The sequence below is a fragment of the Toxorhynchites rutilus genome, chromosome 2, assembly GCF_029784135.1.
Source record: "Toxorhynchites rutilus septentrionalis strain SRP chromosome 2, ASM2978413v1, whole genome shotgun sequence".
Taxonomy (NCBI): domain Eukaryota; kingdom Metazoa; phylum Arthropoda; class Insecta; order Diptera; family Culicidae; genus Toxorhynchites; species Toxorhynchites rutilus.
In genome coordinates, this window is record NC_073745.1 from 314,508,619 (window position 1) to 314,534,924 (window position 26,306).

The 26,306-nt window shown below is 36.0% G+C and overlaps 1 protein-coding gene across 2 annotated transcripts in view; it reads left to right on the forward strand.

Moving 5' to 3' along the window:
* The window catches only part of LOC129764730 (uncharacterized), a 104,793-nt gene extending 78,723 nt beyond the window's left edge, over positions 1-26,070 (forward strand). For both annotated transcript variants that reach the window (XM_055764148.1, XM_055764147.1), the window contains exon 4: positions 24,572-26,070. The gene's annotated coding sequence lies outside the window, so the exon portion shown is untranslated. The remainder of the gene's footprint in view (positions 1-24,571) is intronic.
* The last annotated feature ends 236 nt before the right edge of the window (positions 26,071-26,306 follow it).

Here is a 26,306-nt window from a genome sequence, read left to right on the forward strand (position 1 = left end):
CTATAATTTATACATAAAAATGTAACGAATAGAACATTAATAGCATTTTTTCAAAGAAAAACATGAAAGAGTTGTTGTTCGAAAAACTTTTTCCATGTAAATGTGGTGTAGTTTTTAAGATTTTTCGAAAAAAAAGTAGAAAAAACTCAAAATTTAAAATAAACCTACAAAAAAAAATCTATTAGACCTACGAAATTTTAGTCAAAGAATGGAATGTAGAAAATTATTTTGGTTTCATTAAAAATAACCAAAGAATTTTTTGGAAACAAAATTCATTCAAAAAAAATATATTGAAAATTAAAAATCATTTTTCTCGAAAACATAACCTTTTGAAATTCTGAAAAAAATAGATATAAATAGCCCCTTAAATTTCCAATAAGTTTTCCATACATTGGACGATGGGCACATTTACATGGAAAAAGTTTTTCGAACAACAACTTTTTCATGTTTTTCTTTGAAAAAATGCTATGATTGTTCTATTCGTTATATTTCTATGTAGAAATTATCGCAATTTGCATGATCTGCTAACTTTTGTAAATTAAGAAACATGTCAAACGTGAGAATTGACACACAAAAATGTTACGAGCAAAACATTATTTTTTTCAGGAGTCGTACAAAAACGACTTATATTCCAAAAACTATAAAAGATAGAAAGTTGATGTCTTCGACAAAAGTTTATATTTTAACAAGATCTAAAACTTTGTCCAATACAGAAAAATACAATTTGAAAAAAAAAGAATGAAAAATGAATTTTAATATTTTGAATTACTTTTTTTTCAGCGAAATTTTTTTTCAAAGAATTTTTGGTATTTTTTTTTTGTAAAAAATTAAATAATTTCCTACATTACATCCTTTGACAAGAATTTTGTAGGTATCATAGTTTTTAAGTTATAAATTTTTGTAATAAATTAAGAAAACAAATTTGGCTTTTTCCAAAAAGGAGTCTAATCCTTTTACGAATATTTCAAGTATGCAAGGATGCTTAAATGACCCATGTCTTTACACCCACAACGTTTCACTGCTTCAGATTCAAAGACTATATGAAAAAAATAGGTGATTTGGGAAATTTATTATTAACATCAACTCATTACTTTTTTTGGGACATTTCTCTGGGAAGTCTGTAAGTTCTGTACGAAACCCAAAAATTGTGTAATCTGTATCCACAGATTCTTTGTTTAAAAAAAAATTCCTAAAAAATCTGTGGAAATACAGATTATTATATAGGTATAGCAAACCTCCAACCAAACCCAATGTGTGAGTGTCACCGCTTCTTACAACCTTCATACTTAAGAGCGCGTGGAAAGGTACCGTTTTGTCTCATATTCCGAACACTTAAGCTTTGATGGTCATTAAACAATGTCCCATTACTTAAAATGGTACTCTTTCGCGAATTTAATTTGGTTTTTGGGAACAATAGAGCCTTCTTTTTCATTTGACTACAACAAAAAAAAATTACAAAGACATATGCATGGTGAAATACTAAAAATATGCTTAATCACTTTTGTCTCAAATTCCGAACACCATTTTTGTCACTGACTCATATTCCGAACACTTTTGTCTCAAATTCCGAACAGCAAAAATGCATTTTTTTATTTAAATCTTTACTTTTAAACTACTGGACCGATTCATATGATCGATGTATCAAATTAAGGTCAATTAGATAGTCTTTTTTGGAAAAATATTATGCTTGCAAAAAAATGGATTTTGCTTTTGAAATTAAAAAATGATGTTAAAATGGAGTCTATAATCCAAAGAATGTCAGAGTTTTGATTATTAATTTTTTTATAATATTAAGGTTCAGTAAATTCACATTCAAAAATGAAGTGTTCTCAATTTGAATCATTCGTAGAAGCTTGATTCATATTCCGAACACTAATTAAATGAAGATTTCTTCATAAAATATCATTTTATTTCATCCATTTATTGTAGATTCTTACCATTTCCAGCACTTAACATGAAAACAACAAACAAAATAGTTGAAAAAACTACAAAAACTTGAAAATTAACGATGCATGTTTTTTTACGGAATTTCCTAACGCAAACATTTTATCAATGGTTTTGACTGTCATTTTTTTGCAAATACTTAATATTATAAATTATAGGCTGTATCGATACCTGTAAATGATGTTAAAATGAAGGCAATAACCCAAATAATTTCAGGGTTTTCATTATTCAATTGTTTATAACATTAAAGTTCAGTAAATTTACATTTTCAAATGAAGTGTTCATAATTTAAATAATTCGTAGAAACTTGATTCATATTCCGAACACTACTTCAATATTAATTTCAAAGAATATTTCTGCATAAAATATTATTTTTTTCACCTTTTTTTGTAGATTTTTACTATTTCTAGCACTTAGCATGAAAACAACACACAAAATAGTTGAAACAACTACTAGAACTGAAAAATAAACGATGCTTGTTTTTTACGGAATTTACTAACGCAAACATTTTATCATTGGTTTTGACTGTCACTTTTTTGCAAATGTCTAATATTATAAATAATAAGCTGTATCGTTACATGTAAATGATGTCAAAATGAAGCCTATACCTCAATGAATGTCTGTGTTTTCATTATTCAATTGTTTATAACATAAAAGTTTAGTAAATTTACATTTAAAAATGAAGTGTTGAGAATTTGTTCGGTTTGTTCGGGATATGAGACAAAACGGTACGAATTGTGCGTTCCAAAGAGTGCGCATTGTAGATTACAATGAACCTCCGTTGATATATGACATCAAATGAACAGGTGAAGTCATCTAATGGAGAATAGCGGTTTTCAAGCTATAATCCCATCATATAGAACCGGCACATTATTTTAAAAATGTGTTTGATCATCTAAGAAAATTCTGTTTGCGAATTCTAATGCAAAATAACATCATCGTGAGAATAAAAACACTCCCACTCGACAGCAAACAGCGCCCACCGCACGGATGTTTTATTCCATATAACGCTAAATTCATCAATCATATGCTAATCTTGAAAAGCCACATCAGGCCGCACTCTACGCACTCTACGTCACATTTGAATCCCAAACCCAACACATTTTACTGCCTCGTAAAAGTGACATTACATTCGCGAAGCCATGGTAGTCAAAGTTACGGAACAAGCATCTGTTGTTTGAGCATGACGTCAAGACTCCGAGGAGGAAGCGAAGGGAATAAACAATCAGCAGTTTGACAGCGACAACTGCCCATTTGGGCTTCCAAATTTAGACACCAGCACAATCCTTACGCACGTCATGTCATGACGTGACAATTGGTGGTTTGTTCGCGCGCTTGTAAGAAAATTCCAGCCCAAAAACTTTTCGCCGAGAGTGAATGAAATCGTACAGGAAAAGTTATCGCGAAACTTGAACCATTTGCAGATTGGTGAAGTGGCACGGAGGCTCCAGGATGACACATGATAAATACGGTGTGCCGTGAAATAACACCACAGCATACTCGGCATTAGCGGACCCGGTAAGGCAGAATGCGGAATGCGGGTGGGAAAGCGAACAAACTATGTCTCAGCGACACCTGTTCAGGTGGCACTTCAAATTTCAAGCTACACCCAAAAAAGCCACAACACGACCGGTGGGGGTGGAATCAAACCAAGGGACCGAAAGTATAGTTATGCTAATGATGGTGAACGACACAGTTGCGTGTGGACTTTCCATCGATAAGGCCCCGTGAGCTCTGTTCGCTTAAAGGCGGTAAAAAAACGGAGGTGCAAAGTTTCGTCATTAATGTCAGTTTATGACGTCATCCTTCTGCTCCACGTTATACAAGAAGGGGTCGGGACATAATCCTGTAACTTTGATGTGAGAACGTTAAAATGTATGAAAGTTCATTACACCCATCCTCGGTAAGTGTATAATTCAAGAGCAAACCGGAAAATAATCATGAAAGAGATGCTCTCTTTTGATGTTAAAGGGAATTATGCTTCATCACAGCTGCCTTTCGTACCATAGAATGAATGATTTGTTCTCAGAATGAAACATGTAATGCATCACTTCTCGTTTGGCAAATACCCAACATGTTCATTAGCAAGCGAAGCAGGCTCACGTCGCATCAATCACCGTTTGCTCCTCCTGGCTAGGGATCTTCTCGTATGTTCAACGTTCCTACAATCGAATTACAGCGTACACAACTCATTCAGCGCATTGTAATGGGTGGAAGGCTTACATGTTCTATCCACCCAATTCACCAACCAACGACCCAACACTCTCGTCCTTGACCTTTTTAAGGTATGCAAACACAATTGCCGTGTCCCTCACTCGGAGTGAAGTAATGCAATATGCAAACGAGAGTAGGATTTATTTGGAGTGATACCGGAACCTTTCTACTTTCTTCCACAAACTGCTTCGATTCTAGGGCCTGCTAGACGTGCTATGTGTTCATTAGTAGGACCCTCGTCCTTCTCTCGATCTCCCTGTGTGGAGCCGTAGCGTGTGGCGAACTTGGAGAACACGTTGTTTATGACTCTCTAGCGCATATTTAGACCCACCGGCGGCAGACAGATAACCCACTTTGTTGTCGGTTCGAGAGAAGGGTGTCTTTCGGCACTGCATCCTGACGAACGTCTTATTGAAATTTATGTGCCCTCACCACCATTGACATACGACACACGTGGTTCCGTGTCACCACCGCAGAGCCAGTGAATCCCTTTGTTGCCGAAGGTTTAGAGACAGGTGGAAAGCTTACCTTTTCCTAACGAGCGTATCATACAAGTTATTCGAACAAAGACTGTCAATCAAAAGAATGCAAACATACCTCGAGGCAGACATAAGACCATCAGTAGATAACAGCAGGTGCATTTTTGTATCGAGCGAAGGATTCATCCATCGTTTGATTGTGGTTTGAATATTAATGGGGATAAATTAGTTATGGGGTAAAAAATACGTGCATTGAGCTTTTTCTGGAGTCAAGAGAAGTATACTTCATACTTCTAACCGAGAATACCACACCGTGAATCTATTTTTCTGTAACATACATGTGTCGGGTCTTGGACATTGAACCGAGACGTTTTTCGTGATCATGCACTGTAGAATTCGAAAAATAGAATACAACAAGTTAATAAATAATAAATCCCAAAATCTAAATAAAATTGGTTGAGAAATCGTGGAAAACGGAAATTAAGTAAAGGAGTAAATGAGGAACGAATAGAAAAACTCGAAAAAGCAATTTTTCAAAAATCTGTGCATTCTGTGTGAAATCTAAAAAATTTTGACCTGAAACTACATAGGCTTGGTTCTAGAATTTCTGAAAAAATGCATGCGAATGGAGGCTTCTTCGTTGCTTTTTTTCGATGCTGATTCCAAAGACAGTTCAGTCAATCAATAGATAATAGATTAGATTAGCAAAGCATAAAAAGAACAACACGCCTCCATACCAACCGTATACACTTGTGTGAAGAAGCATTAACTCAACAGAGAAAGCAAAGCAGACAAACCAGATGCAAGACTGTGTGATGGAAATGACAAATGACATCGGGCCCTATTATATAAATCGAATCGAGGATTCGATACAATCACTGTCACTATCACACCGAGTAAAATGTGGTATTTTAGAAATCGAGGAAAACAGCTGGATTCGTTACTCTTGCTCGAATGTCAGTGGTAGTGTTGAAAAATTTTGAAACAAGTTTGAAATATTTCAGGAAGCACTATAGAAAGGATGCCAAATCTATTTTGAGACATCCTCTATGAAAATTTCAAATACCTGAATTTTTAATATAATTTTGTTTTGAACGAAACTGATATTCCCTCAACGAACAGACATGTGTACAATTTGCTTTACAAAAAAACATAATTATTGTAGAACGATCTTTTTCATAACTGCAATCTATGAAAATTTTTCCAAGGCATATGATAAAATTTTCTCATGAATGATATATGTTTCATAGAAGAAACACTTACTTTCTGCCATTCTGAACCTAGACGCATTGGTGGTCTCAGTGCATTAAGCTCCACACTGAATTTCTCCCACTTTACCTTAACCGGGTTCTATTTGAACTACCTCCACGAAAGCCTCGAACAGTGTCTACATTCGGTTTCATTGCACAATGATCCAGGAAGTGCATTTAAGTGGAAATTAGCATCTGGAGCACGACAGTTAGTCTCTAGACAAAAACTGTCTTCGACAAAGTTGTTACATATGATAAAGCGCTCATTTTGATGTAATCAAAAATACGGTTACCAAAATTTTAGATGATATAAAATATTTTAATTTTTTATCTATCTAGATAGAGGTAGATAGGGTTCGAAATTTTTTTAGAATGTCATTTTAACAAACTTGTAGAACAAAGTTGTTGTATCTCTTGAAATAACCGATATAGTGATTTTTTCTAAGTTGCGTTAGGGTCACCATAAAGAAAACATTTTTTTTTGCTCTAACTTTTATATTGTTTATATTATAACTATGTTATTTTTGGAATTTGAGTAAAATAAAATTGAAATTATGAGTTTTTGATTGAAAAAGCATAAATAACTTTAAGCAGGATTAGGATATTGACAAGTTCTGTATCGCAAAATATTTGTCTTAATAAGCTCTAAAAGTCGTTCGAAGAAAAGTTTGATGCAGGATTTGAAATATAAAAGTTAGAGCAAAAAAACGTTTTTTTGATGGTGACTCTAACGCAACTTTGGAAAAAGCGCTATATCGGTTATTTCAAGAGATAGAAAAAAAACTCAGTTCTAAGAAGTTTTCTTCAATAACTGGGGCTATGATATTGTAGAACTATGTCTACCTCTATCTATAAAGATAAGAATGTTAGAATCGACTTGCTCGGTGTCTATATAATAATAGTGCTAACGGGCCAAATTCTTATCGCCTCGATTTCTATAATAGGGCCCATCATCATAATTTTGAAAAACTTTGAAAAACCAAAAGAAAAAAGGACACATCTCTGATTTTAAGATATTTTGTGAAAAAATCCTCAGCTTTCTAGAAAAAATATTAAAAAATATAGCGTCCTTGGTCCCGAGACCATGCAAACCATAAAAAACAAATACAATCAAAAACAACGGGAACAAAATTTGAATTTTCTGCAATTGAAGTAAAAAGACGAGATGGTTAGCTTTAATTTAATATGACGATCATTAGAATAGGTCCAGTAGTTCAAAAGTTATGATTTTTTTAAAAAAGTCATTTAGGAAAAAAGTTAAAAAAGTAATTTTTCAGACCACCCACAGGAGTGGTAACCCAAACGAGAAAAAAAATGGGTCTAATTGATTGCAATCAAGAAAAATTCTACCAGTTTTCACGAAAATCTAAGAACCACTATATCGGTTCAGCATGGAATGGCTGTATATACAGTTTGAAAAAATATGTTTTTTTATGTTTCAAATATGACTTATTTAAAGGAAAAATGTAATATTTCAACATTAAGGTGAATTTTAAATGGCTATTGGAGTACATTAGAGTAAAAAACCAAGATTTTTTTAAGATTGTGATTTAATTCTCACCTAAAATCAACAGATAGGAGATGGGTGTCAGAGAACACATTGTACAGCTATTAGAGAGCTTTATTTCGGTTGATAGAAGAAATCAAGTTTAGTATGATTTTTTGGGATAAAATTAATAATAACACCTTAAAAATCAAAATCTTCACTTTTTCACTTCCATACCCTGTTCTTGCTATACCCTGTAGTAAATTTTCTCATCTTTTAAATGGAAGCAACGGAATCGTCTTACGTAGCGTACTTTTTTAATGTAGAGTCAGTATGAGACAAACAGAGCCCGAAACAAAACAAAAATTCTATAACACTGTCATTGTTGAAATTTGACTATATACCACCTCCTAAGAGATTCTGGATAAATTTATTTTTTTCATGTGAGTAAGGTGTTTTCTGACTTCAAGGGGATGGATCAAGAATTGAATTGTTCTTTTATATTCAAAAAACGAAAAACATATCTATAAAAATCAAATAAAAAAATGGTTTGACTCGAATATATATAGGATTTGATTATATATAGTGAAAAGAAATCGAAGACTTTGACGATACAATCGAGACCGCACTGTATTGTGAAAACTTTTTTATAAAAATGTGACATGTTTTTTTAAAATGACACCTTTAAAGAGCTTTGTCAACGTCAAAAATCATAATTATAAAAACTCCGTTCAATGTCTGTCCTACAAATTTCCATGTGTCCGAGACGTGATCGCATACTTGACGGAAGATAATGGGAGTTAATCCGAGAGCCGCTTCACGACGTGACAGTCAATTTGCGCACGTATTCTGGTATTCTGAGGATCGATGTAAGTAAAAAAAAAAATGTCAGGTGCAATGAACTCTTTTCATTTGCTATTGTACTTCCGAGTCGCTGGATTCTTAGAATTGGGTGAGAATTGTCATGTAACTCCGAAGGGGAAAGTCTCACTTATATCGTCTTAACTCTCAGAATAACCCCCAATGTTAGATTGTTTGTTGCGTGTTGATTCTGAATATCTTTGAAAAATACAAAAATAATACTTTATGTAAAAACATGTTTAGAATGTGGTTTTGCCGGACAATACACTGATATATCCGTAATGTTTTCAATCAAAGATATATTATTATTGTATTTCTACAATCCTAGTACGGTTACCTGTCATTTGACGCCGGTTGGTCAATTGTATTCAAGGTCTACACATAGAGTGTTGGTTCATTTCCTTATTTTGAGGTAAAAATTAATATAACATAACTTTGAAAAAAAAAACTCATTTATTGACTTTCTTTCGGGAAGAACACCGTAACAAATGTAATTAGTAGTGTGCTGCTTCGCACTACATTCCCCAAGCATTCTCTATGGCAGGGGTTTTCAGATTTTTTTATGGCAGAGCACTTTTTATAGCAAAAACATTTGACGGAGCACCTGCATTTTTCAATCAATAAAAGAAATCCTATTTGCATCGACATAACCCAACTCTATTTTGGTTGCGCGTCGCAGTTAAACGACATCCGCCCCGGAGTAAACAAGATAAATCACTCTATGCCCAGTGAACTTCAATTGAGGAATGTTTTCTTCAATGTGGGTTTTCAAGTGGGGGCATTTGCTATAACTTTGCGGAGCACAAATTTCCCGCGGAGCACCATTTGAAAACCCCTGCTCTATGGTATTTAGGTCCGGATACAAAAGACAATCCAAAACAGAAATGTGTTCCCAGAAATGGGCCATTAGAATGTTTTGTCACGTTACTATATGTATTACATGAAGCGTTGTCTCATCGAAAAATGACATCTTCGTCCAAAACAGCTTCCGTGGAAGCAACCAAAACCTCTTCCAACAATTCGCACATTGGAGTTTTTCCAGCGTCACTAATGTCTGCCAAAACCATTGCGGTCCTCTTTCCGATGTTGCTGGTTTCTCTTGTAGGGCTCCGTTTTCCGTTTATCTTGCCAATAGTCACGAAAATCGTCAGGACCGCCCGGATTATTCTCTATTTAGAGTCCATCTGTGTTGAGCACTAATGAAAACTGACATTGTGTGAATTTAATCTAAAGGGTAGAACGGTTTGAAGAAACCGATTCCACATCCAAGACACGAAGAAGTGCATTGAAGGAAATGAAATCTAATTCACAACTTCGAAAAATGTTCTACATACTAAAAATCAGATGAAAAAAATGTTGATCTCAGGGGTGTCATATAGACGAAATGTTTATTGAATAATGAATAGAATATATTTTCTTCTTCTCTTCCTTGTTAAATGACACCAACGTTCCCAACGCAGTATTACTCGCGACATTTTTTTTTAGAATTTCTAGGTCAACTAACACGCCTTGATTGCATTCCGAGTGACAAGTTCCAGTGCTAGTAGGCAGCAATATCTTTGACGATAATTCCTCTGCTTTAACGAGGATCGTACTCAATGATATCAGGATAACGCGTGAGTTGTGTCTCGCCGCTAAAATATTTGTTAAGTGTGCTTATGCAAATAGAAAAACTTCAAATTAAAAATACCCTTGAGTCCCGTTAGGTACTAACGAGTATTGGAACGAACAGAAATGTTGAATTATTTCATTTTATCCTCAACTCAACCTCGGCATAACCAGCATTAGCATAAGAAAACAGAATTAATTACTGGGAAATCCGTTACACAATAATGTCTTCTCCGAGTTGTGCTTCTGTCGGCTTCCAAACTTTTCTCGTGATTGATGCTTTCCAAAAAAGAAACTCAAGCGACAACAAGCGACAAATTCCACCCTCAAAGTATTAGGAAAAACTTCTTGAGCCCAATGTTTCATTCGGTTATCTCAATTATACGAGACGAACAGCCCGATCACAAATTTCATCTGTTTCGTTTAAAAAAAATGTGACTTTTTCCGCTGAACATACACAATGCGAACAACAAAGCGCGCTGCCCAGCTTTTATTCATTAAGATTTACGATTTGAGCAGGCTCGCAAATCGTCCTTCCGAAACACAACTACATTGTTCCGATACGGTCACCAATTTCGACCTAGCCGCCACGGTCGATGGCCTTCAGCGAGGGCCGACCCACATTCAATCGAATGTTCCAGAGCTGCCCCGGACTTGAACTGGGGACTGGACTGGAATGTGCTAATATAATTTTAAGACTGGAATTTCCAATTCGTACGGAATTCAATTTCGGATCGTAATTTCCTTTCATCCTCTTCAACCGCAGCTAAAATTGTTGGTGGTGCTCGAAGTTTATCGTTACAATTTTTGGTGAACTCGATTAAGGATGGGAGTGGGTGAATCAAAAAACGAGAGCATCCAGGTTATTTTCCGATACTCAATTCTGAGGTTCTCACAAGGTGCAACGAAAGGATGACACGGTTCACTTGCCACACTCCTGCAATTATACAATTGTACGGTTTTCTTTATACTTTGCTGGAGAAATTGTGGATTTTTCTACTGGGATTAATGCTTGAATACACTGATTGAGCAAATTATTATCTCCGAGTGAATTATTGAAGCATATAATAGGTGTTCTATTGGAAACGGCATAAACTGAAAATTTAGAATCGTATTAATTTTTCATCAAAATAAATAAACAATAAATGCTCCAATTAGGCATAAGCATCTGGAAATCGACCAACTCCCGAAACAGTCAGTCTATCTAAAATTCATTCCATAAAACAACTAAAATCAATTGATTCTATTAGTTACCCCTATAGTGAACACGCTTCGTCCCTTTTTCCAACCGACCACAAACCAACCCCATCGTAACTGGTTCCGCTTGTTATTGGTTTGGACACTTCCCATATCTTCAGTCTGATCCATCTGTCGCAAAGACTGTGGCCCACATGTTCAGTCCTCTTTTCGAAACAGTTAAATGCTTATCGTTGCTGTCTGGACTTGCGTGACGCTGATGAGCCTTGTTCATCCCGAACAACGTCAAACACGCTCATATTACATCTATGCTATTAAGGAAACCACATTGATGTAATCCGAGATCTGCTGGTCGAAATGAATTTGCATTTGTTCTCAGTTTGGATTCCATTCCGTTTATATTACGTTCAAACTATTCAACAATTCCAGATCAATTAAAAAATTGATGCATCCACTGTCGCAAGATGTGAAAACACCCTCACAATTGTTTCGAGTCAACATCGGCTAAATTGAAATGTTTCGAGGCCTTCATTCTGACCACTACTACTGTATGTGGCAACTACTGTATGTGGAAAATAAATTAATAAAAGCAACGATTGGCACCGTGCCACACTGCAAATCCTTTTAAAAGGAGCAAACGCTCTTGTTCAAGACAAGCGCAATAAAGAGATAACATTAAAAGTGTATAGAACCTTTAAGTGATTTATGGTTTCCTTCATTTTCTTCTGATTTCTTACAATAGAAGATAAATTAAGTTTGACCTGAGTGAAACAATTCAATACCAGCGTTTTTCCCCGAAATAAAAAAAAATGAGTGGGTTACATCTATGATATAACCGAAAGGTTGACGTGGGACTACCTTAGCGTAGCAATCATTTGTTTGCATTAATTAAATTTTTGGTTGAATAAAACAATTCCCGAATTCAATTGAATTCAATATATTTGCTTTGTGAGTAAAAAGATTGTATAATTATATATAAGGTCAATTCATGCGTTGTGATAGATTATGTTCTTCGTTACAATGAAATTTAGTGAGTCCTTTTACATTTCGTATGATGCCGAGGACAAAATATGTGAACGGAAGAATTATCAAATGATTATTTTATTTTACGTTTCCTTCTGATGTTTGCATCTCTCAAGTGTATGTACTTCTCGAATCGCGAATTTGCTTGATTTGATGAACTCCAGGCACTCAGTTTCGATTTTGACATGTACGTCGAACGCATATTGTTTAATCAATAGGCGTCATCGCAGCTATTGGTTATCAACATCTTGCCTAATCATCAAATGGTATACGTAGTAATTCAGAGAGCAGAAGATATGAAGGCATATCCTTCAATGCAAGCTTGAATAACCGAGCCAAAGCGTGGTATTCGTACCCGCTTTTGTAATCCGTGTTAGGAAAACACTTTTCGGAGTGCAAAAAAAAACATACGAGTGCAGAAGTACCCCCGGAAGACCGTGTTAAGGAAGCATATTTTAGTTTGCACAAAGGCAAGCGAGTACAAAAGTACTCGCAGTTTGCATTTATATGCAGAGCCGATTTCCCCTGACATCTTGGTTTTGAAGTCTGTGTTAGGCAAACACATTTCAGTCGGAACAAAAAAGCCCCCGACTTGCATGAATTTGTAATGCCAATTTCCTCAGACACCTTGGTTCTAAAGTCTGTGTTAGGGAAACACATTTCAGTCGAAACAAAAATACCCCCGACTTTCATGTATTTGCAATGCCGATCTCTCCAACGCTGCTTGTTTTTGAAGTCTGTGTTAGGGAACATATTTGGGTAAGAACAAAAGCCCCCATACTTTCACGTATTTGCAATGCCGATTTCCCCGAGGCTGCTTGGTTTTGATGGCTGTGTTAGGGAAACCGTAGATCGGGCCAATCAAAATGAGGCAGTAAGGGCGTTTAGATAACGCTTAACATTTTACAGTTATTCAATTGTTTATCTCATGAAAAATAACATTTAATTAATTAAAAAAAAAAATCTAATTTCACCGACGTATATATTTCTACAAATACTACATTTAAATAATTCTTTTGTAGTATTTCCATTCATATTACTTACTTATTACATATTACATTTACCTATTACAGTACATCCAGGTTTTTCGACGTGGGACTACGTCTAACCGGAGTATATGGGGGGTAAAATGAAAACCTAAACACAGAACATACAGGAAAAAATGAAAGATTCCAAATGCTTATAACTCGAACATTTCTTACTAGATCGGAATGATGTTTGCATCAATTGATACGGAATATTTCTACGCTTCTATCACAATTAATAAAATGTTATTTTTCATTAGATAAGCAATTGAATAACTGTGAAATATCAAACGTTATCTAAACGCCCTTAGTGCCTTGTTTTGATTGGCCCGATCTACGGTTTCCCGAACACAGACTTCAAAGTCAATGTACTTGTGGGAGTACGCTTAACAAATATATGAAATTCGGAGGTATTTTTGTTCCGACTGAAATGTGTTTCCCTAACACAGACTTGAAATTCATGGAGCGTGCGGAAATTAGCATTGCAAATACATGCAAGTTGAGGCATTTTTGTTCCAACCGAGCTGTGTTTCCCTAACACGGACTTCAAAATCAATGTGCCTGGGGGAATCCGCTTTGCAAATATATGAAAGTCGGAGGTATTTTTGTTCCGACTGAAATGTGTTTCCCTAACACAGACTTCAAATCCATGGAGCGTGCGGAAATTAGCATTGCAAATATATGCAAGTTGGGGGCATTTTTATTCCGACTGAAATGTGTTTCCCTAACACAGACTTCAAATCCATGGCGCGTGGGGAAATTGGTATTGCAGATACATGCAAGTCGGGGGCATTTTTGTTCCGGTTGAAATGTGTTTTCCCAACACAAACTTCAGAACCAAGGTGTCTGGGAAAATTAGCATTGCAAATTCATGCAGGTCGGTTGTATTTTTCTTCAGACTGAAATGTGTTTCTCTAACACAGACTTTAAATCCAAGGAGCGTGGGGGAATTGGCATTGCAAACTCATGCAAGTCGAGGGCATTTTTGTTCCGACTGAAATGTGTTTACCTATTACAGACTTCTAAACGAAAGTGTCTGGGGAACTCGGAATTGCAAATACATGCAAATCGGGGGCATTTTTGTTCCGACTGAAATGTGTTTGTCTAACACAGACTTCAAAACCAAGATGTCATCATACCAAACGTAAAAGGACTGTCATTAAATTTTACTTGTAACGAAGAACATAATCTATTCAAATGCATGAATTGACCTCACATGGCATTATTATATATCTTTTTATTCACAAAACAAATATATTGAATTCAATTGAATTTGGAAATTGTTTCATTCAATCATGAATTAAATAAATACAAACAAATGATTTACAAGCTAAGGTAATCCCACGTCAACCTTGCGGTTATATCATAGATATAACCCACCCATTTTTTACGCGGGGGATACGTACCTCGTAAAAAAAATCCGCGTTAATTCGAAAATCCACGTAAAAAACCTCGTAAAAAAACCTGGGGTGATATATATTGGTTGGAGTTTAATTTTTCAGTCTACTGGTTACTCCATTACATAATTTCTAAACCTTCCGAACCGACCTATTTTTTATATGTTGTGATTTTTTAGTCTCCAAATAACAAAATTTAACATAAACCGTTTGTGGTCGTATTGAATTTTGATATGGCTTAAAAGAGCAGAGATGAATACCTTGCATACTGTCGTTCTACGCATAGTTGTCCCATGTTACATCTTGACAATTTCTAGTTTTCTTCATAGAACTATGTTTTTATGCCTAATCTTCTGGAAAAACACAGAAAAAACTTGTTCGTTCCCAGCTTTTAAAAAAAAACAACATCATGGAACAAATACATTTTTTTCCAAAAATGTTTATTAATCAGACTCAATCCCTTATTATCTAACGTTTACAGAGTCAAATTTCACCTTAAAATATAACTTATTTTCTGTATAATTAAGACTAACAATTTAGTATTAACTAAATCTAACACTAGATTAATTGGACAGGGTTAGGATTTAGAACTAGGATGGAGCGAGTGGGGTAGTTTGGTTTGATGAGGAGGGAAGAAATCAAACAAAGATATCATTTCACTTGAGAAATTGGTAAAGAGAAAGCATAAGGTTGAGGTCGCGACTAGCTAAGATGTCTCTAGCCGGTAAGTCAGATTGCCTTCCTAGTGCCCTGAGTGAATCCGATAGATGAGCCCTGGCATAACGAAACTTTATACAGGACCAGACCGCATGGTCGATGTCATGATAACCATCACCAAACAAAACAAAAATACCCCACGACTTGCATGTATATTTGCAAAGCGGATTTCCACAGGTACATCGATTTAGAAGTCTGTGTTGGGAAAACCGTAAATCAATTAGGCTTGACATTTCACAGTTGTTCAATTGTTCATCTCATGAAAAGTAACATTTTCATAATTGTGATGCAAACATCTCTCCGATCTGTTAAGAAATGTTCGAGTTATAAGCATTCGAAATACGGATAGAGTTAGCACACAAATCGGCAGAACAAATGTATGGGAAAAAAGGAAGTTCTTCCAGTTTTCATGAATTTAAACCGTTTAGAGATTAGTGAATTGTAATGTATAGCATATCAAACAAATCTTAGAGAATTTTTGATTCGATTGGTATACAAATCAAGAGAATTCGTTCACAGCGAAAATAGTTATTAACATTAACTTTATTTCATAAAAACAGGTACAGATTCAGATTACAGATTCTGTACGGTACAGAGTACAGATTTTCGTCAAAAAGTACAGATTGGTACAGATTTTTTTCGCTTGTGAAATTTCTTACATTTGAACAAAGCAACATTGAGGTACAAGACGACTTTTACGCCGCGGTATCGCTTGGTGCTGCTGGTCATGAAAGCTTTTACAATTAATTATAATTGATCAGTTTCATAAGGACGTAATTCGTTGTGTTAGAAACGTTTCCAGGGTTCTACGATGGTAATATACTAGATCTGGAGAATGAATTCAGTACCCTAAAGGTAAAATTACTCCGTAAAGAAATCACAGTTTCAGAAAACGTCAAAAATTTGATTTCTAAAAAGAATTGACGGTTCGATCGCATTTCGGCGCTTCGATACCCTTGCTTGTGATGTTCTCACTACGCCTCACTCTTCGGATTTTTTTAATATAATTATAACAAAAAAAAATAGTGGGTTATATCTATGATATAACCGCAAGGTTCACGTGGAACTACCTTAGCTTAGCAATCATTCGTTTGTATTGATTAAATTCTTGATTGAATGAAACAGTTTCCAAATTCAATTGAGTTCAATATATTTGCTCTGTGAGTGAAAAAAATGAACAAATGCCGTGTAAAGTCAATTCATTTATTGTGATTGATTGTTCTTCGTTACAAGTAAATTTAATGACGGACCTTTTACGTTTGGTATGATGACTAGAACAAAATATATGTACGGAAGAATTATCAAACGTTTGATGAACCAGCCTAAGGCTGAAAATCTTTCCAATAAAGGCAAAAAAAAATTATCAAACGATTATTTTATTTTACATTTCCCTCTGAAGTTTACATCCCAAAAGTGTACATACTTCTCGAATCTCGAATTTGCTTGAAACTGGGAAGTTCATTCGCTTCTAGTGGCTGCACGATTTTCCCAGGTTTCTAAGTTTAGAAGAACATGTTAGGACAGACATATTCCACTCTGCACAAAGGCAAGCGAGGACAAAAGTACTCGCAGTTTGCATTTATTTGCAGAGCCGATTTCCCCAGAAACCTCGGTTTTGAAGTCTGTGTTAGGGAAACACATTTCAATCGGAACAAAAATACCCCCGATTTGTATGAATTCGCAATGCCGATTTCCCCACGCTTCATGGATTTGAAGTCTGTGTTAGGGAAACACATTCCAGTCGGAACAAAAATACCCCCGACTTGCATGAATTTGAAATACCGATTTCTCCAGGCACCTTGGTTTAGAAATCTCTATTAGGGAACACATTTCGGTGGGAACAAAAGCTCCCCCTACTTTCGTGTGTTCTTTTTCTTCTTTTTGGCTTTAAGAGGGTTTAAACTTTTCAGTTCACTCGCCTCTAGGCTCTTTCGTGTGCTTGCAATGCCGATTTCGCTGCTTGGTTTTAAAGTCTGTGTTAGGGAACATTTTTTGATGAGAACAAAAGTCCCTCTACTTTCATGTATTTGCAATGCCGATTTCCCCAAGGCTGCTTGGTTTTGATGGCTGTGTTAGGGAAACCGTAAATCGGGCCAATCAAAACGATGCAGTTAGGGCGTTTAGATAACGCCTAATATTTTACAGTTATTCAATTGTTTATCTAATGAAAAACAACATTTTGTTAGTTGCGATAGATGCGTAGAAATATTCCCTATCAAGTGATGCAAACATCTCTCCTATCCAGTACGAAATGTTCGAGCTATAAGCATTCGAAATCTTTCATTTTTTCCTGCATGTTCTGTGTTTAGGTTTTCATTTTACCCTCCATATATTCCGGTTAGACGTAGTCCCACGTCAATAAACTTCGAGATCGACTCAGCAACGATACAATACGCTATTTTGAGATCAAAAGATTTGATTAAACATGATAGCTATGAATAAGCATCATCATACACACGAACGACTTGCGAATGTAAATGTAGTATTTATAGTAATTTAATAAGTTTTTTTTTTCATTAATAAAATATATTTTTTCCACAAGGAATATTTTCTGTGGCACAGATTTTTGGAAGAAAAAATACAGATGGGAAAGATTTTTACCCCGTCTGGTACAAATTGAAATGTGGCAACACTGATTCGGACCAAACTGGTTTGTTGAGGTGTTCACAAGACAGACGTTGTTTCTTCAAACTGAATTCCCAATATCTTCCTACCAGCATCGTTTCTTGATTGAATATGTGCTCAATTTTGTTGGCTACTACAAACTCAAACGTCAGACGTGGTGAGTCGTTGAGTGTTACACCATACAACACTTTATCCAAGACTCTTTAATGATTGGTTAGTTCCTCAATCTGCTGGTTAGTGCAGAAGATTTAACATCAACCTCCACAAATCATTGAAACCATTACTAACATTACTAACCTATTCCTCAAAATTAATTTGATATTCAAATGTCCTCCGCAAACGGGCGCTAGGAAATTTCATCCCTTAGCTCTTACCGAACTCTTTTGAGCATCTCGGGAATGCATTGTCTCCAGTTCGTTTTTCTGTAATAGTTCTTGTACAAGATACTGTGAATGTACAAGATACTGTTGTGAATTAAGAGACTGCCATTAAACCAGGGATGGCCAAACTTGGAAACACGGGCTACCTTTTATCGAAAATATAGGCGGCAGCACACCAAAACAATAACTTTCCAATTGAGAATAATTTTCACTGAAAATTTGAGTACTAGGTACTAGGTTAAATACCGTGTCACTTAAATGGCTATAACTCGGTAAATAATGGAAATTTCGATAAATCCTTTCAAAGACATATTCTTGGATATCTAGCCTTCGGAAATAGGTTGTATGAAAAATTGATTTTTCCGAATTTCTAGACTAGACGAAAAGTTTTATCAATTTTTTTCGAAATAATACTGCCAAGTGCGCAATAATACGGTGCCAAATCAGAAATCAGAACAAAAACAGAAGTTTTTAAGAAAGAAAATAGCAAATACAGCGTGGAAAAAGAAAATATTGCAATTTCAACTCCGCCCGTTCCCTATTTATTGAGTATAAACAAGCTATTCGCGAGACTATAGACAAATGAACTGAAACATTTTGAAGCGCCTATCATGATCATCATTATTCAGGTCACAGTCTCGCTCCAGCCAGTGTTGCCATACGTACATATTTTTCTGGAAAGGTACAGTTTTTTTTTCGATTTTTACAGATAGGTGCAGATTTTCTGAAGTGATAAATTTGACGATGCTATATGAGGAGCTCAAAGATTTTTATCTAACCATTCTCACTAATATCTGCGAGGAATCAATGCTATTGAATTTGACGACCCTTTGAAAAGCGGCATGAATATTTATGTGGCGATGATAGCAGAAGTAACTATCAGAACAATTGTTGACGAAGGCAGATAATTTCAAATGATATTTGAAGTAATTTTTGCGTGGTGCTGATCGAAAAAATAAGAAAGAATATAGATTTAAATGATTCAACGTTCAAGGCTGCTGCAATATTAACTCTCAGAAACTTTTCCAATTTCACAAGCATCAACGATGGGGGGTCTTCGTAGCCACTTGGTTACGCGTTCGTTTACCAAGCGATCGATCGTGAGTTCAATCTCAGGGCCCTCAATTGACCATCTTTGTGTTGTTATAGAATAACTACGTCCACGTAACCATCATCAGCGATGGAGAACGATCCACGGTCGAAATAAGATCGATTCATCCATACAACTGCTCTGCTCTGCAAGAAACATTCGGCTGCTGTTCTATAAATAACCCAACAATGATCAATATCAACTGTCTCCGCTGTCAGGTCTGCTGAACAATGTAAGAACAGATAGAATACCCTTACGCCTAAATGGCTACTACAGTGTAATTTACCATAATGTAATGGAACGAAAAACCTAACGTCTAAATGGCTACTACTACTACTGTGTAATTTACAATTTATAGAAACATAAAACATATGTACATGTACACGATAAAAAAATCCGGCTCTGTTACAGTTAAAATGCTAATGAGCCTGATAAATAAATAAATGGGATAAAAAAAGCATCAACGTTGTACAGGAAGCGTTTCCAACGTTCTACGAAGGGATTTTACAATATCTGGTTAACGAAATTCGTGTCCTAAAAATAAAATTGCTCCCCGAGGGAAATCACTGTTTCAGAAATCAAACATTTGCAGAATAGGATGCCTAAGAGTATCAACAGCTTGCACGCATTCCTGGCGCTTCGATGCCATGTTTCTAACAATCTCACTATGCCTCTTTCCTCGACTAATGAAACACATTTTTCTCTGCAACGATTTGTTTCGACAGTGCAGATTCTTGGGAGAAAAAATACAAGATTTTTATATCTTCCTGTACCGATGGAAATTTGACAACACTGGCTCCAGCGAACATACAGCATTCTTTGTCAACGCCGATGTCACACACAACTTTTCTGCTCGGTAGAAAAGGAAAATGGAAGAATGGAACACAGATATCGCACACAGTGGAGCAATTTTGTTCGGTGGCGCCACCACGTCGATTTTCATGTCTTCTGGTGGAGAGTACTTCTGTACTTTTGCTTCACATAGTTTCTGCGGCTGTACTGGGATGTAAGTTTTAAATTTCGAAAACATGAACGTTATGTTTGGTGTGTAAGGATTTAACACTAGATCTTCCAACCAGTCAAAATGACCGGTTGTATTATTCGTTCACAAGATTTTGCCTTGAGATTTTATTCAATACTAGCTGATCAGGTGAACTTCGTCCCAAACAAAATTATTTCTTTGAAATGAATTTCATTGAACGTCCGCGTACGTTCGTGGGTTCAATTCCAGAACTCTACATTGATTGATCTTGAAAATTTTCATTTGGTTCTTTACAATTTCCATTTACTATAAATTTCCTATTAGCTCTAATTACTGCTTCTACAAAATACGAAAACCAAGCGGTTCTTTTCGGGTTGGTGACCCTTTCGACTGAAGAGCTATTCCAAAAACTGATGGAAGAGAGTTTCTTCGAATTTAGAAGCGTTTTCGGATTTATTGGTGTAATGATGATGATGTTTTCAATTATCGTGGCTTTCTCGGACTCTCAGACTATCGGAATGAAATGCCTCTAGCATTAAAAAATACTAATTTGGAAAACTAAACTAAACAGTCGGCCTTGAGAAAGGCCATTTGGAAAGCCTCGTTGCCGCTGCCACCTGGTCGCTAGCTAAATGGGCAATGAATCGTATTTGTTTATTTACGGAGGCTTCAAATCTTTCTCTATAATTTCATTCATCTCCGACAGTTGAATTAAATTTGATCTCAAAGAAGTCGGTTTCTTTCAGAAACGCAATCAAATTTGGTTTCTTGAGATTCATCTCGGCTGAGAATGTAGCTTGGGATTTGACCTATATTGTGTCGGGCTCGAGCATCTTTGGTATTCTGATAATCCAATAAAAAATTCACAGGAGGGTTGTGTCTGAGACACGATCGCATACTTGACGTAGGATTCCGTTAGACTATCTGTTTATTTTGGATATGTTTGAAGAATTAAACTTTTTGATAATGATTTGGTGGCCCTGAAAAGCGCCGTTTTGTTTGGTTTTTGGGTATTGTTTGTTCACTCCACCAGTGTTTACAACCGAGTGATGATGACAGAAGGATGATAATTAGTCGTTAGATGGTACGTATCAGTTAGAAGATACCGAAGTGGAATGAGATATGATGCCCTCTGTGACTCTAGATGAGATGCCTCCTGTGTTATGTATGGATGAAATAAAGAAAAAAAAACTCATTAATATAATATAAGATAATTATCAATACCGAACACAATTATCAATTTTTCTCATCAGTAAAAACATGTTACTTCAATATAGAGAAAACATATTTTAAATGCGAAAGGTAATTTTCTTTCATAAATTTTACTTTCTGAGTGTTTATTCAACACAATGCGAATTTTAATTGGACTAACAACACTGATTACTATATGCAAAGCATATGGAAAATCACTTTTTCGAATATTTCTTCAATTTTCAATTTTTTTTCGCCATATGAACTTTCCTTGGGTGAAAATGAACACAACAAAACAAACAGCTTAAACGGAGCGACAAGTTCTCGAGCGGGAACACACCTTGGTTTCTATTCATGAAAATTGAAGTAAATCGTTTCATATATCAAGTCATTTTTAACACAAATGCTACCATATATAATTTTACACTTACACATTACACAATTTACAAAAATCATTGATTATAAATTTCACGAAGCAACCAACATCAAAATTTCTTTTTTTAATTTAAATTTTGTTTACTAGAATTAATCGTGTCACTCACCTTACTTGCAATGTAAAAAATGCCCCCAACTTGCATATATTTGCAATGCCGATTTTTTCCCGGGCAGCTTGGTTTTGAAGTCTCTGTTAGGGAACACAGTTCGGTAAAAACAAAAGCTCCCCCTGCTTTTATGTATTTGCAACGCCAATTTCCCCCAGGCAGTTGGTTTTGATGTCTCTGTTAGGGAACCACCGCATGTGTCGTCAATTTCGACCAATCAGATGTGGGTACTTCCGTTAGGATAGGGATTGAGATTTTTCAATTGTTCGATAGTTAGTTTAATGACATATATTATTTTATCCAATATAAAAAATTGTTATGGAGTGCCAAAATCGATTGACGCAAAAATTTCATCAATCCAACATGAAATGACTGAGAAATACGCGTTTGAAATTGGACAATTTTCAAGATCTGCTCGATTTTCGATTTTCAATTTGTACCCCAATATGTTCCCGAAAGACGTAATCTTATGTCAAAATGACTAACGGATATGGGCGATAACGGATGCGGCCCGCGATACCATGACAAACACAATTGAAAAAGGGTGAGTACCACTGTTGATACCTTTACCTAATTACCTATCGGTACAGAACAATCAGCTTTGACTTTGTCACAAATGAACTGGCATATAAACAAGGATTTTCACATGTGTTCCTGATTCGACAAGAGACACACCCAATAGCCCCGTCTTCTATCGAAAAAAAACTTATTGAACAACATTCTACCTTCATAATAAATCAAATCATCACGAACAGGAGGGTCCATACTAGAGAAGATCACATTTCATATGTATACAACTGATAGACTGCACAATGCCTGCAGTCAAAGAGAACCAATCGCACACCTCCTCGATGCAGATTGAAATGCCCTCCAAGCAAATAATAAATGTATGTTGTTGAAATTAAATCACTAATCGCAATTGCATTATATACGCCCCGAGGCGTATCATCGCCATCATCGTCATTATTCGATCATATTCAACAAAGTACGAAACCGAGCGCCATCGCAAATAATCGTCGAATGCACATCTGCAGTTCCGTTTATGTGCCACCCTCGGCTGCAGTACCTACTGAAAATAATTAGAGCGCATGAATGTAGAGGGCGCAATCGAGTGAGTTTACGGATGGATTTATTCAGGCATCGCCACACAAGAACTTCTCTACCCGGGCAAATAATCACGTCGATGCCAAAGAGGAAGTTAATCGTTCGACAATTGGATCGGGCCTGGTTCTCTGCCCGGAAACATGCGCCGATTCTCCGGCTAAAAAAGGAAGTGGTACGCAAATCAAGTAGGATTTGTATTGTGATGAGGGTGGATAATCTGTATGTGCACACACTTGAAGCGTTGAAATGGGTTAACTCTGGGTAAATAATATCGTGTATTAAATTAGAGGCTCCTTTTAGTCAACCGGTATCGACCGAGTTTTTAGAACTTCGCTTCGCTTATCATGGATAACAATTGATTCATGTTACCACTTCTTTGCAGCGCACAAATCACCACCGGTCATCCAATAAAAGTCACTTCGAAGTGTCGCCATATTTCGTGCCTTCTAGAAACGAATAACTTTATTTTATAGCTTTTTATTTGCGAAGAAGAATACCAACACAAACAAAACGATTCCCATCAATGGGCAGGTCCGAAGTTGGAAAAAGTGGAAATCGGAAGACGAGCAGCAGGAAGTATACGACAAAACCCATAAAACTGCAATTTATCTCATTTGCCAGCTATCTCTAGCCCCTATCAGCACCGCCATCATGGTGTCCGTCTGTTGATGCTGCTCCGATTGTTGTTCGAGCTTGATATATTATAAAATTATTACCGCAGCGTTGATGGGAGGAGAACTTATCAAACCGCACGAGCGCCTCCTGATAGCGACAGCGAGCAATTAAAAAATGATGGCTTTTCCGTGCTTCTTTCCGGTACCCAAATCCGGCGCCAAAATCTCACGCGGAAAGCGGACACCGCGAGCAGCTGGGTTGGATTATCACATAAACATAAATCACGGGAGAAAACATTGGGCTTCGAACCCGGAGCAGCCCACTCAAGTCCGCAACAAGGAAAAGGCTACCTTCGTTCCTCTGAATCGGACAATTTGTCAACCCCTCCCCGCCCAAGGCTGGCGCCCCCTAGCGGGGACTCCATGGTATGTTCTAACAGCCGAGAAAAGTAATTTATTCAGAACGAGATTTTTGTGTATCTATGACTAACAGATGTATTCCGGGCGCTGCTGGCCGAGGGGAAAAGAACCCATTCAATAATTCAAGGGAAAAGTCGTCTTCGATTTGGGAAAAGCATTCCACAGAACGTGACCATTTCCCCGGGCCGCAGATTTGCATGCTGGAGGGATATTTTGGGTGACACTACTTGTTGCGCTAAGCTTTCCTCCGGATTGAGATTATATTTAACATGGGGTGTGTGAAATCTTATGAGATTATTTATTGGAATTTTCGCTCTGAATAGAATAAATTTACTTTGTGTGTATGCTTACTCTGTTAACCAAATAGTGTCTAATTTTTTAGCGCTTTTTTACTTTTGTTTTTGTTTTTATTTTTATTCTAGAGCTATGAATGGTCTAAGAGAATCTTGACATTTTCATTGTTTCGCCACCTATGAACAACAGATGAAATCTCGGAAGGAACATTTAAACCAAAAGTTGAACACCGCCAAAAAAGGAGCGAATCACTGTTATTACACGATGTTTTATCGATCCCTCAATTAGCTGAGCAGCTTATAACAACGATCAAACACTGAAGTCCGTCTCGTTTGTGATCCAATGTCCAAATCGGATTGTTAAGTGAACCGAACGAAAACAAACCAAAACCAAAACAAACGCGCCATAAGTGTTAAGTGTTTGCTGAGGAGCAAAACACGGCACAAAATACAAAACAAATCGGAATAACGTGTAAAATGGCTATAAATCCAATATAGAGAGCGAAAGCTATGAATCGAGCTGATGAGTGAAATTAGTACATAATTCAAACAAGCGCAGCAAAATATATATATATATATATATATATGTATATTGGAAGAGTAAAAAAACATTGTTTAGCGATAAAAGAAAATAACAAGCAAATCATTTCGATTGCGATTTGTTTCGACGATTAGCTGAACATTCGATATACTGAAGTGAACAAAAATGGTCCTCTACATTGCCTTATAATGCCTCGAATGATTTGATAGATGAACAGTTATTAGTATTTAAAACCGATATGTAATCATATTTCATAGTTAAAAAATATAAGACAAAGCAAGCAAACTAAAACAGTTGGAAAACAAGTATAATCATTCCAATCAAAGGGCAAACATAGATATAATGACATGCATGGTTTTGAATAATGTTTAAAATGGCATATATGATATAACATAAAATAAGTATGTAAAGTCTAGGCAAAGCAAAGTGTACACCCGCAAACATACAGCATGTGAGCTATAGTACTCGTTTAAGAAAATATTACAAATTCAATCAAGCTGATCTAGCATAGCATAGTTGTTATTGGTCGATCGCATTTGGAATCGTATATTTTAGAACCTATTGTTAAAGTTTTTTTCAAAACCATGTACATAAACGTGCTTCGTTTTCGTGAATGTATTTGCCGTTGTCATTTTGTACCTTGATCAAAAATAAAAACGAATGATGAAATTGTAAAACGCTTGTTTCTACATATAATAAAGAAGGATAAAAACAAACCTACATCGATTTTTAAAAGAAAAATGCAAACATGTGAAATAAAATACAAAATAAAACGTGCGCAGAGAACCTTGACAAATCTAATGCAAATGGCAAATCATAGCAAAATGGAATCAACCAATACTGTTGTAATGAGATAATTTTGAGATTATGAGTTGAACAGAACGCGAATGCTGGCGAAATGAAGCTAAGCATTTCGTTCGAGTCGATATTGATAACACAAATAAACACTGAAAAGCCAAACCCCGTGAAATCATATGAAACAGATAACGGTGCGAGCAGGTGGAAGATGAATGTTCAAAACTCGATAGAATGAGAAAATAACAATTAGGATATAACAATAAATACATGATTGAATTTACCAATTTAATTCATATCTTTCAATTAAAATTATATCACACTAGCTGACCCGGCAAACTTCGTCCCGCCCAAAATTTGACATCCGGCGATCCTTTTTTTGGTATAGATAGAAGAAGATATAGGAGTGCGTTTCATCACATTAAAATCCATTTCCAGTTTCGAACAAAGATCAATGTCGCTAGCCCAAACATCAAATGGACTAACAGCACTTGTCACTATGTAATTGTAGAACATATGGGAATATTT